Raw genomic sequence first — 514 nt, 5'->3', positions numbered from 1 at the left:
TAAAGCCACGGGCGGATCGAGAATCTTGCTCGCGCTCTGCGGACGGTAACGCCATTTTCGTGTTAGAGTTTCGTCGCGTGCGCCCCTTTGGCGACGCGTATTTGGTGACTTCTCTTTGGCTTGGCGTACCGGCGTCCGTCCTCAAGCGCGAGGATTCTTAGCGAATTGTGCCGTGAGCTGTCGGGAGTGCCGCGAATCGTAAGTCGAGCCACCCGGGGATCGTCGCCGGGAGTGAGCCGCAAAGCCCTCGCACACTTGTGTGCGAGCGTTAGAGTAAGAGCGCGAGTACTCGAACCGCGAGTACTCCTCGTCATATTGCTTAGTGTCGTCGCGCGCTATTTCGTTGCGTCCGGCATAAATGATTTTGTATTTGTCTTTCGTTTTCGCCTTTGTGTCTGACGCGTGGATTCGCGATTGAAATTGTCGGTCGTCGTTAGACCTCGGTACTCGCGTCGTACTGAGCCACGTTTCTTTTTGTACTATCGCGCCGATGCTGACTGTAGTTACGTATTGA

Source organism: Wasmannia auropunctata, unplaced genomic scaffold (assembly GCF_000956235.1).
Source record: "Wasmannia auropunctata unplaced genomic scaffold, wasmannia.A_1.0 LD336106.1, whole genome shotgun sequence".
Lineage (NCBI taxonomy): Eukaryota > Metazoa > Arthropoda > Insecta > Hymenoptera > Formicidae > Wasmannia > Wasmannia auropunctata.
Note: the sequence above shows the minus strand (reverse complement) of the source record.